This window comes from Triticum urartu, chromosome 7 (assembly GCF_003073215.2).
Source record: "Triticum urartu cultivar G1812 chromosome 7, Tu2.1, whole genome shotgun sequence".
In the NCBI taxonomy this organism is placed as follows: domain Eukaryota; kingdom Viridiplantae; phylum Streptophyta; class Magnoliopsida; order Poales; family Poaceae; genus Triticum; species Triticum urartu.
This window is the reverse complement of record NC_053028.1, coordinates 97,802,016-97,813,931: the sequence shown is the minus strand read 5'-3', so window position 1 is coordinate 97,813,931 and position 11,916 is coordinate 97,802,016.

The window sequence follows — 11,916 nt, the reverse complement described above, 5'->3', positions numbered from 1 at the left end:
ACCACTCAGAAGCACAATATCAAGATTCCGAGACCAACTATGAACACACGGAAGTAGTAGAAACTGATCTGGGGCTTAAATCCATCAATCCTATAAGTCTCTATCATAGGAACTCGTCATCCTGATAGATAGATGAGAAGGCCTAGTTTCTTAACCCCGTAGAAAAGACGAGGATGACTCAGATCAGAAGGACATAAGGTAAAGGAGTAAAAAGAGCCTTATGTTCCCTTCCACAATCAATTCCCTTATATAACTAAATCATTTCTAGACTCGACTTCGACCAGTTTGGCTTGGTAATCTTATAGGCAGTCAGGCTCTGATACCAACGCTGTTAGGACCCCGATTCTAAGTCACACCGATCTATCCTGTAATACCTCATATCACTTTGCGGCCTCATGCACGGTATCCCCACGGTGTCGCCTTACCATGGCCCGGGACCATTTGCGCCTTTTGGCTCACATATATGATAGTGTCGCTAGCATCCATATGACAGAGAAGGCCGACATGACTAGTCGTGAACCCAAAGTGGCACTAACTTATGGGGACAGGCATACATGAATCAACATCGAGCATGTCGGTCAGCAGCGTGTGAATCCGGGCTGTAGCACTGGGCTAACAGGACTCCGGGAACCCGGGCTGTAGCAGGCTAGGCAGGACTCCGGATGTCACCGCGTGACATTTCCCCGAAGGGACAGACACATAGGAACGAAGTGAATCACATGTCGGCCAGTCAAGTGTTCCGGAGCAGTAGTGCTGGGCTAGCAGGACTCCGGTGAACCGGGCTGTAGCGGACTACTATGGCTCATGGAAGCACAAGACTACATTTCCCCATAAGAGAGGCTACCAAGGATAAACAACTAGGTTGTCGGATCCCACACATACCAAGCATTTCAATCATACACACAATATGCTCGATATGTGTAAATACAACATGGCATCACAACATAACTCTATGACTCAAGTATTTATTCATTAGGCTCCGAGGAGCGAGATATTACAAACATGGGTCTCATGACCCATACAGAGCATACAAGCAACAAGCACATGTGGAAGCTTAACTTGTCTGAGTACAGACAACTACAAATGAAGAAGTCTCAGAAGCCTGACTATCTACAAGACCCTCCCAAGGGTACAAGATCGTAGCTGAGGTAACAAGCTAAACGTCGAAGTCCACGTGGAACTACTAGCAAGACTGAAGTCTCTCTGCAAAAACATAAATTAAGCAAATGTGAGTACAAATGTACCCTGGAAGACTTACATCAGAACTATCTACATATGCATCGGTATCAACAAAGGGGTGGTGGAGTTTAACTGCAGCAAGCCAGCTTTGACTCGGTGGTTATCCTGAACTACGACTGCAAGTAACTCTTTTGAGGTGGCGCACACGAGTCCACAAATTCACCATACCAATACACCACTATGGATCCACTCCCGTCTCCCTGCGAGAACGCCATCCATAGCACTCACGCTTACCTTGCAAGTTTTAGAGTATCCACTTTCACTTGTCTATGAACTATGCAAGGGGTCCAAGTTTCCATATCCGTGGAATCCGGCTATTCGAATAGATAATGATAACCCTGCAGAGGTGTACTTCTTCACACACGCTCTCGCCACTTATCGCCCTGTACACATCATGTACCTCGGCAACCTTCAAGCGGAAGCCGGGTAAGGGAGTCGGCCACGACCTGACTGACCAACAAGTCTCTAGTCCAGGTTTATCGCCTATTCGGGTTCCATCCGCAAGGAGATCCGGCCGGGGTCCCCAAACGATGTGTGCAGGGTTCCCAAGCCCACCATCCGGGTGCCACTTGGTACACCGTGCCACTGTGCCTAGTCTGTCCCAAGCCCACCTGTACCGGGTGCCACTTGGTAGACTACTAACACTACCTACAAACACCAGAAACTAGTTGCAACTCCTAGATAGAGATCGGGTTGATTAATAAGCCGAGAGGGGTCGAGTTACCGGAACCCAATGTGTGGTAGTAACTGTTCATGGATCACAAACACAGAACTCAGTTCCTGAGGACGGCTACAATGAGACAACCCACCATGTACTCCTACATGGCCTCTCACCGCTACCCTTACCAAATTGTGTTCACACACTTAGCTCTCAACGGTAGGACATGTTCACCATGTTCCAATTCATTCCTGATGAATCAGACCTGACTCAACTCTAAGCAATAGCAGGCATGACAACAAGCATGAATGAGTAGGCACATCAGGGCTCAAACAATTCCAACTCATGCTAGTGGGTTTCATCTATTTACTATGGCAATGACAGGTCATGCAGAGGAAAGGGGTTCAACTACCGCAACATGTAACAGTTGAATCGTTGTTGTCCTAATGCAGCAAAAGAGAGTAGGAGCGAGAGAGTGGGATTGTATCGGAATGAACAAGGGGGTTTTGCTTGCCTGGCACTTCTGAAGATAGTATAGTTCTTCATCGGTGTCATCGATCAATCGTCGGAACCACGTCTATCGGGGGGGGGGGATCAATCACCGGCAAACACAGAATGAATACAATCAATGCAATGCAACAATATGATGCATGATCATGACATGGCAATATGCTGTATTTGGGCTAATGCAACAGAAAGTCATTTCAATTGAAGTGGAATTCAAAACTACATCAAATTCCAACTCCAAACCTATTATGAAATTTGCCCTAATCATGTTTGATCCTAAACAGTGAGGTTAACTTGCTCAAACATGCATGAAAATGGTACAGATGGATTCCTTGATTTTTTCTGATAATTTTTCATATATAAATTATTTCATTTGGAGTTATAGATAATCTTCTATGATTTTTAGAAGTTTTGGGCATTTTCTAGAATTTCCTGAATTATTTTAAATCCAGAAAATGTTAACTACATCAGCATTGCGTCACTGTGACATCAGCTGGTCAACTGGGCGCCTCTAGGTCAAACCTGACCAGTACGGCCCACTAGTCAGTGACACATAGTCAGCTATAGAGGCTAACATGTGGGACCCGATCAAAGCTGACGTGGCCAAGTCAAAGTTGACAAGCGGGGCCCACTGAAATTACTGCTAATCTAATAGAGAGTTAAACTAATTAGTTTAGGCACTGGTCCCACATGTAAGTGAGTAGTGTGGGGGTGATTAGTGGGGTCATTAGTGCTAATGAGGCCATGTCGACATCGCCGGAGTTCGGCCGGCGGCGACCAAAACGACGGCGGCGCGACTCGGGTTTGAGCTACGGGCGGCCACACAACGCGCGGAAGGGCTCTACGGGTTCCTGGCGTTGCGGCGCTTCTAGTGGTGGTGGCGGGTGGTGCTGGGGTGGCCGGAAAGTGGCCGGCGACGAGCTTTAGCGGCGACCAGAGCTCGGGCGAGCTTGGGTTCGAAGCTGAAGTGGGCGTGGCGATGCGGGCGTAGCACCTACGGCCTCTGCGTGGTGCGGTGAGCACGTGGGTGTGCTCGGTTGGGGGCTACGGTGACTGGCCACGGCGGCGAGGGGCTCAGGCGGTGGCGCGATTCGGTCGTCGGCGAAGCGGCGGCTATGTCGAGGAAAAGAGCACGAGAGAGAGGGGAAAGAGGCAGGGGCTCACGACGGTTCGTATGAAGGAGACGGTGAGCTCGGGGGTGGCCTGATGGCGACGTACGGGCGACGGTGATCTCGGTCAACCCGAGGTTGAAGATGATGGCGTGGAGGCGATGCAGGGCGTCCGGGCTCAATTCCTTTGACTTGGGGAGGCGGAGCTCAACGACGGTGCTGGTGGACACGACAGAGGGGTGAGGAGATGGCTGTGGCCGCGGCAGCGGCGAGCGGCGGCAACGGGCGTGTTCGGGTGGACGCGCACGAGAGAGACAGAGGAGGGAGGGCGCTCGAGGGAGAGAGAGGGAGAGGTGCAGGGGGGTCGCGTGGCGCTCGTAGGCGCGTCAGGGAGAGGGTGGCAAGCAAGCAGGAGGTGGAGGCTCGGGCACGAGCGCGTCGACACGCCTCTGCCAGTAGGCAGAGGTTGAAGATAGCGGTGCCCCTGGTGGGCTGGGCCGCCAAGTGGGCTGGCCATGTGGGCTGCCCAGGTGAGTGCCAGGTAGGCCTTTCCCTTTTTTTGTTTTTCTATTTTTGCTATTCTGTTTAGATTTAGTTCAGAGACCAAACCATTTTTTGATTCTGGAAATTATCATTTGGCTAGATATAATATATTCAGAGCCACTCACCATTTTCGAGAATTATTGGATCATATTAAATATATAGCAAATATGAATCCAATGCAAATAATTATTGGATTAACTCAAATGGCCAAAAATAAATATTTCTGTCTCCTAAAAATATTGGTTTGAATTTTACCTCTTGGCAATACTTTTTACAGAATAACAGGAACATTTCCTTGGACTCATTTGAAAAGATTTTTAACGTTGATTATTTCTGAAGTGATTTCTGAGGGTTTCAACTAACCTCAATTCAAGTTTCAGAATTTAGACATGATGCATGGATGCTCTCTTATGCAACTATTGCAAACAATTCTAGGGCTGTGACATCTTTCCTCTTCACTTTCCCGCTGTGCTTCCTCGTGGTCATGGGTGTAGCCTTTTTGGCCACTTCCTTCTTAATACTTGAAGCATTTCTGGCAGCACGTCTGGTTGCCTGCATGGTAGACTGCCGAGCAGACGGTGAAGCTTGGACAGACTTCTTAGCAGAATGTTTATCTATGCCGGACCGCTGAGCTGGAGGTGCTGCAGTGATGGACTGTTGGGCTGTAGGAGCAGAGGCATCGGACTGCTGACCATGCGTTGAAGCTATGTCGGGTTTCTGCGCAGGTGGTGCCAACTTGTCGGTGTGCTGAGGAGGATGTGCCAACGCGTTGGTTTGCTGAGCAGGAAGTGCTGACGCATTGGTATGCTGATCACGCGCCTGCGGACCGACGAACTAATGAGCAGTCGGTTCTGGACCTACAAACTGCTTAGTAGGATGTTCCGAAGCATCAGACTGCTTAGCAGTCTGTTCCGCCAGGTTGGTCTACTGAGCATGTGCTGCAGCTAGGTCTCCACCCGCTGCTTCAGCGACCGGCATCTGAACCGGTGGTGCATCATCAGCATTTGTAGGCCTTGCCACTAGCTGCTTTGGGGCGGAGGATGACATGGCCTGTACGCCACAAAGTCGGTCCGGCTGATCACAGGTTGATGCATCAGCCCGCGAGAGATGCTCTGGCAAGGAGAGCGTCACCGGTTGAGGGGCAATAGTGATTGCTCTTGGCCGAGCTTCAGGAATCTCATCGATGAACTCTATTTCCTTTCGTGGCCACTGGATGTGATGTAACAATGTTTCTCCCAAGGTTCTTTGCTCATCAAAGTCTCCTAGGACATTCTTCAGGACAAATTCATTGAATCCAAGCTTTACTTCAGTCACGTAGCACTTCACACAGCGCGGCTTCAATGGCACATTGGCTAAGAAGAGGCCATCTTCCAAGAAGGGTGGACAAACCCAGTCTGTTGCACATTTTAATGTACCTTCAAAATGTGTAAGCACGCCCTTCAGTCTGTCTTTCATTCCAGATAGATTAGATATAGCATCATCACGAGCAGCTGTAGTCTCAGTGTCGCTGGGGTCAGCTGATGCACAACTACTCTTGTGTAGTGTTGTCGCACAATAAGCAGCATCATCCATGCCCGCCTCCCCTCCCATCTGCTGGCTATCTGTCAGTGTTAGAGTCTTCTGCATCATCATCATTGACTCCTCAACATCCTTTCGAATAGCCAGATAAATCTCCTTCTTCAACTTTTCAAACAATGCATTATGCTTCATTTCACTCCTCGCTTTTTTCATGGTGAGCCTCTCTTCTTTGTTGAGTGTGAAAGCCCTCTTGTGAGGGACATTAACACCTATACCCCTTGCACAGTCAGGGGGCTCTTTTGTGTCCAGAGCAATGGACAAAATGTCACATGGCCCTGAGTTCCTGTAGAACCTTCCAGGGATCTTGGAAGCCTCTACCATCACTTCATACAGTTTGGCGTCACATGCGTTTTCAAAGTAATAAGTTTCGTCATCATGCCTCTTTGCACGTGCCCGCAAGTAGTCTCTAGCGCGTTCGCCCTTGATTTCACTAAAGGCTGGACTCCCACCCACCGCTACTGCTTCTTTGTCCTCCTGTTCCCATATCAGTTTCATGCCATAGTATCCTGCCACACCCATACGGTGGGGGTGTATATTCTTCTTCTGAAGTTCTGATTGCTTGAAACTCTTCGCAGCAAACTTTGGAGTTGCCCCGACCCTTTTGAATTCTACCCAGTCTGCCTTTGTAATTTGGGGGTATGCGCGGATTGGGTCCTTGCCTTCACTCAAGTACTTATACAACACGTGCTTCCAGTTTCTCCAAGCATCCCTAGCCTTCTTCAGTGTAGTGTGTTCCACCTGCATTCTCCACTGCTCTAGAACATTGAAGTGATCCATGATCTCCTGGACTATCCTTCGCCGTGTTTCTATGTCAGCCTTCCGAAACCCCGGCAGATTAATGTTGAGCCTTGCCCTGCCAACAAATCCACACACACTCCTGAACCTCATGCGTGCTTTATCTGGTTTAGTTGGAGCCCAGGACTTTAAATCAATCTTGGTTACTTCATATACACCTTTAGGCTGGTGTGTGGGCTTCCTTGGAGCATTCCTCCGTGTCCTGACCGGAAGGGTAATTGCTGCATCTCTATCCCGTTCAAGACTACTTGATCCCTCACAATCCGCTGAAGACATAGGGTTGTTCGAATCAGATGAAGATACATGGCCTGAATGAGTGCTGTCGCTTCTACTCGGCATCTACAGAGAACACATGCGAAACTCAGGAAAGGAGGATAAGCATAAAACTAACAACTTGTGAAAGTGCAACTATCCCTAGGTGGTTTTGGTAATTCATAACAACATATAGCTCATTGAGCTAATGCTATTCCAAGATGACTATTTCAGGAAAGCTCAATGATTGGCATGGCATGGATGTGAAAGTGGAACCCTCAAAATGCTAAGGACAAAGGATTGGCTCAAGCTCAAAAGCTCAAGACTCTTCATTTTATATTTTAGTGATCCAAGATCACATTGAGTCTTTAGGAAAAGCCAATACTATCAAGGAGGGATGAGGTGTTGCTTAATGAGCCTTTTGCTTCATGTGCTTAGTGATATGCTCCAAAACCCTCAACTACTTTCCCATATCCACATATGACCTAAACCCTAAGCCAAACTCGGTCCTACCGATTCTTTCTATCCGGCGCCACCGAGTTTCACTTGTCATAAGCCACTGCCAAACCCTAGCAATTCGGTTCTACCAATAGGGATCTCGGTCTCACCGAGATGGGATTGCAAACTCTCTGTTTCCCTTTCGTAACTTTTCGGTCTCACCGAAAGAGCGAATCGGTCCCACCGAGATTGCAGTGTAAACTCTCTATTTCCTTTTTGTAACTTTTCGGTCTCACCGAAAGAGCAAATCGGTCCCACCGAGTTTACCTGACCAACTCTCTGGTTAGCTTATTACCAAACTCGGTCTCACCGAGTTTGTGTAATCGGTCTCACCGAGATTACGTTATGCCCAAACCCTAACCATATCGGTCCTACCGAGTTGCATGTCAGTCCCACCGAAAATCTCTAACGGTCACTAGGTTTACCTTTTCGGTCCGACCGAGTTTGATTGGTAACGGTTGGATTTTGTGTGGAGGCTATATATACCCCTCCACCTCCTCTTCATTCGAAGAGAGAGCCATCAGAACACATATACCATTCCAACTCATATGTTCTGAGGAGAGAACCACCTACTCATGTGTTGAGACCAAGATATTCCATTCCTACCATATGAATCTTGATCTCTAGCCTTCCCCAAGTTGCTTTCCACTCAAATCTTCTTTCCACAAAATCCAAATCCTATGAGAGAGAGTTGAGTGTTGGGGAGACTATCATTTGAAGCACAAGAGCAAGGAGTTCATCATCAACACACCATTTGTTACTTCTTGGAGAGTGGTGTCTCCTAGATTGGCTAGGTGTCACTTGGGAGCCTCCGACAAGATTGTGGAGTTGAACCAAGGAGTTTGTAAGGGCAAGGAGATCGCCTACTTCGTGAAGATCTACCGCTAGTGAGGCAAGTCCTTCGTGGGCGATGGCCATGGTGGGATAGACAAGGTTGCTTCTTCGTGGACCCTTCGTGGGTGGTTGCTTCTTCGTGGACCCTTCGTGGGTGGAGCCCTCCGTGGACTCGCGCAACCATTACCCTTCGTGGGTGGAGCCCTCCGTGGACTCGCGCAACCATTACCCTTCGTGGGTTGAAGTCTCCATCAACGTGGATGTAGGATAGCACCACCTATCCGAACCACGGGAAAAACATCCGTGTCTCCAATTGCGTTTGAATTCTCCAAACCCTTCCCTTTACATTCTTGCAAGTTGCATGCTTTACTTTCCGCTGCCAATATACTCTTTGCATGCTTGCTTGAATTGTGTGATGATTGCTTGACTTGTCCTACAATAGCTAAAGTCTGCCAAGAACTAAAATTGGGAAAAGGTTAAGTTTTTATTTGGTCAAGTAGTCTAATCACCCCCCCTCTAGATATACTTTCGATCCTACAACTTGGTATCAAGCTTTCTAAACACCCCATGCAATAATTTAGAAAATGTACGGCTAATTTGTTAAGTTTGTGTGACTCGGGCGCCCGCGATCTATAAATATGCAGTAACTTATTGGAACAAATACAACTTATATGTAGTAAGGAAGGTAGATAATGAACATATATACGCTCTCCGTTATTTTATAGCCAATTTGGGAACATACGGAACGAAATTGGAAGAGCGATTGCGAGGAAATATGCCTCACCATGATGGAGAGTAGTAACTAACAGGCTTCTTAGTGCAAACCCGGCCGGACAACAGGAGAGGTGAGGGTGGCTAGCGAGCAAACGAAGACGGCGAGGTGCGGGCCGCCACATGTTGGGAATGGCGGTGGAGGTAGGCTTGAGTCCGAAGAGAGGGCACACGGCCAGGGTGAGCACGGCGGCGCCGGAGAGGGTTCTGCTGTGGATCTGGGGGAGGGTGAGCTGGCGAAGGAGATTGGGTGGACTAGTTGAGTGAAACGTGGGCGGACGGTGGGGGGGGGGTATTGGCGGCCTAGGTGAAAAGGGTGAAAAATATCCTCGGTCGCCGCGCGCGGAAAGGCCTATGCAAACGGTTGCCTCTAAGTGCTCGTGTGCACAAACAAAATAATTTTGTTTGAAATGAAGACGTACTAATTTTGAAATGAAGACGTGAGTTCATTGTTTCTCATCTAAATTTTTCGCACGTAGACCAATCACGATTTTTTTTGACTGAACACTGTGAGGCAACAGCCCCACAGTCTTTTATTAAAACTTGGTCAAACAAAACAAATACAAGGAGTTTAAAAGGTAATGCTAACTAGGAGACAGGGGAACCTACCTATATCTGTACAAATATACAAATATACAAATATACAACAGCATATGCCACAAGATTAAGGCAAAGCATGAATCCAGTCTAGGAGAGGTTGCTTGATAGAGGCCTTCATCCTATAGGAGTGCAGAGTAATGTCATGGATGAATTTGGCTTTCCATCTGCCAAAGCTTGGCCTAATATGCCTGAAGATCCTGTCATTCCTTGTGGTCCAAATGCTCCAGGCAGCAAGGTAGACTACTTCAAAAAAGAAAGGATGGTTGAAACTTCTCTTGGCAGCCAGAATGCATTCACGAGGAGTTAGCCCAGCATACCAGTTGATTTGCAGATAATTCCAAACCCTGGTGCTGAAAGAGCAGTGGAAAAAAAGATGATTTCTGTCTTCATGCAAGTGGGCTATGCACAGTGGGCATGAGTTATCATCCTCCTGTGATCTCCAATGTCTTCGTAGCAACATATCCCTCGTATTGAGTCTATCATTCAGCATGAGCCAGGCAAAGACTTTTATTTTCATAACACACTTACTCTTCCATATCCATTTACAGGGATCGTCATCAGGTAAGTGAGCATGGGCCATAATGTAAAAACTCTTGGCAGAGTATTGACCATTACCAGGTGTCCATGACCAAGTGTCAGGTTCAAGGGGCCTCCTTTGCAGTGTGGATAGATGAGATGTTAGAGACATCAGTTCATCCATTGCTTCCTGGGACAATGGCAGTTGGAAGTAGGTTGAAATATCAAAATCCTCAATGAAATCTCTGACTGAAATCTTATCATCCAGTGTGAATGAAAACAACCTAGGAAATCTCTCTTTAATTGGTTGGTGGCTTCCACCTAAGATCCATGTATCATGCCAAAAGAGAGAGCTATTTCCATCATTGATTGTAATAATACAGTGATTTCTGTAGGTGTCATGTAGTTTCATGATGTCTCTCCACCAAAAGGATCCACATTGAACTGTTGCATGAGGAACCACTCCATCATAGTAGGTGTCCCAGATCAAGGAAACCCATGGTATATCAGCCCTATTGTAAAACTTGTGTAAGTGTTTGGTAAGAAGGGCCTTGTTTTGGATTGCAAGGTTTATTATGCCCATGCCTCCCTTATCTTTTGGTTTACAAACCATTGGCCAGGCAGCTAATGACTGTTTAGATGTATCAGAATTTCCCCTCCATAAGCATTGCCTCATAATTCTCTCAAGCTGTTTAATGATAGTAGCTGGCAAGCTAAGGCTGCAAAGGAAATATATTGGCAAGGAGGTAAGAACAGACACTAGCAGTTGTAGTCTAGCCCCCTGGGAGAGGAGGGAGGAGCTACCAGAGAGTCTTCTTTCCACTCTATCTACCACAGGCACTAGGTCTTGAACTCTTGGTTTTGTGGTGCCCACAGGTAGGCCTAGGTAGGTAAAAGGAAGGGACCCAACCTGACATCCAAAAATTGCTGCCAATCTATTAGTTTCTTCCTGGGAGACATTAATTGGAAGAATGCAGGACTTCTGAAAGTTGACTTTCAAACCAGTTGATTTGGAAAAGGCCAGCAACATTTGCTTTAGAGCTAGGAGTTGTACTTCATCAGCTTGGGTGATTAACAAGGTGTCATCTGCATATTGGACAATTGGAAAATCTGGATCATTAGAGGGAATGGGTAGAGTAAGCAGTCCCTGTTGTAGCATATGGTTGACCACAGATTGGAGAAGGTCAGCAGCAATCACAAACAGAAGAGGAGAAAGGGGATCCCCCTGTCTGACACCACGTTTACAAACAAATTGTTTGCCAGGCGCACCATTCAATAAGATAGAAGAAGATCCTGATGACAATAGTTCCTTGACCCATCCAATCCATTTGGCATCAAAACCCTTATATTTCAACATCAGTAGGATGAGGTCATGTTCAACAGTATCAAATGCTTTAGCAAAATCCAACTTGATGATAAGAATGGGTCTTTTGGACTGGTGACACTGATGTATGTATTCCAAGCTCCAAGCAATGCAGTCCTGAATAGACCTTGACTTTAGGAAGCCATATTGATTTTTATGGATGCATGTGAGGATGACTTTCTGCAGTCTATTAGCCAATAGCTTAGTTAGGAACTTCAGACAAGTATTTGTGAGAGATATTGGCCTAAAGTCATTTGGCCCCTCAGGAGAAAGGATTTTTGGGATGAGTGTGACAAGAGATCCATTGATACTCTGTAAGGAGATTCTTCCTTCGTAGAAGTCCTGCATTAACTTGAGGAAATCATCTTTAATTATGTGCCAGCATTTCTTAACAAACATTCCAGTAAAGCCATCTGGTCCTGGGGCTCTGTCAAGAGGTAGAAATTTCAAAACCTCATTTATCTCATCCTCAGTAAAAGGCCCAGATAAGCTCTCTAAGCCAGGGACTGGTTGTATCAAGGCCCTAAGATCAAACAACATGTCAATTCCACATTTAACTCCCAATCTGTCTTTATATGAGGACCAGAGTAGTCCAGCCATTTCATTGTGAGTTGATAAAGTCACACCATCCTCAGTTACCAAGCTGGAAATGG